The following is a 436-nucleotide window of genomic DNA, read 5'->3' as shown; positions in this document are numbered from 1 at the left end:
ACGTCGCTGCTGCAAAACTCGTCTAGCTGCTTAACGTTTATATTTTGGCGGGAACGACGTTGTTCTCTTCCCAGGCTCTTTCGGTCGCTAAAGTTGCCGTTGCCTCTAAAACGACCCGTGCTTAAGTTCCCTATTGCTATAACAGCGAAACGTTAGTCACAGCTCTTCTATTTGGACAGAGTTCTTGAATTCAGAACGTATATTTTCTGTTACCATAGGCTTCTCGAATTAAGTTCGACGCAAGTACGCCGTCTGAATCACTCGTCGCTCCAAAGTCGCGCTAAAGTCGAACTTAATCAAGTTTGGTTCGGCACATGAGTGGAACGGCGTTTGGACCGGCGTTTGGACCGGGCCTAAGATAACTCGCATACTACCAGATTGCGAATTAAAAACCAAGAGCGAGTATGAGGGGGGGGGGAAAGGATGTATTATTGTA

At 46.8% G+C, this 436-nt stretch overlaps 1 protein-coding gene across 1 annotated transcript in view; it reads right to left on the bottom strand.

Annotated features, from left to right (window-relative positions):
• Positions 1 to 130, bottom strand: part of LOC149111718 (uncharacterized) — a 1450-nt gene extending 1320 nt beyond the window's left edge. Inside the window, exon 1 of the mRNA XM_089289853.1 lies at positions 1 to 130. This exon is cut by the window's left edge and continues 708 nt beyond it. The gene's annotated coding sequence lies outside the window, so the exon portion shown is untranslated.
• Between the last annotated feature and the right edge of the window lie 306 nt (positions 131 to 436).

Source organism: Orbicella faveolata, unplaced genomic scaffold, assembly GCF_042242905.1.
Source record: "Orbicella faveolata isolate gen_17 unplaced genomic scaffold, um_ofav_v1 contig_2, whole genome shotgun sequence".
Classification (NCBI taxonomy): Eukaryota; Metazoa; Cnidaria; class Anthozoa; order Scleractinia; family Merulinidae; genus Orbicella; species Orbicella faveolata.
Note: the sequence above shows the minus strand (reverse complement) of the source record. Positions and strands in the feature narration are given on the sequence as shown.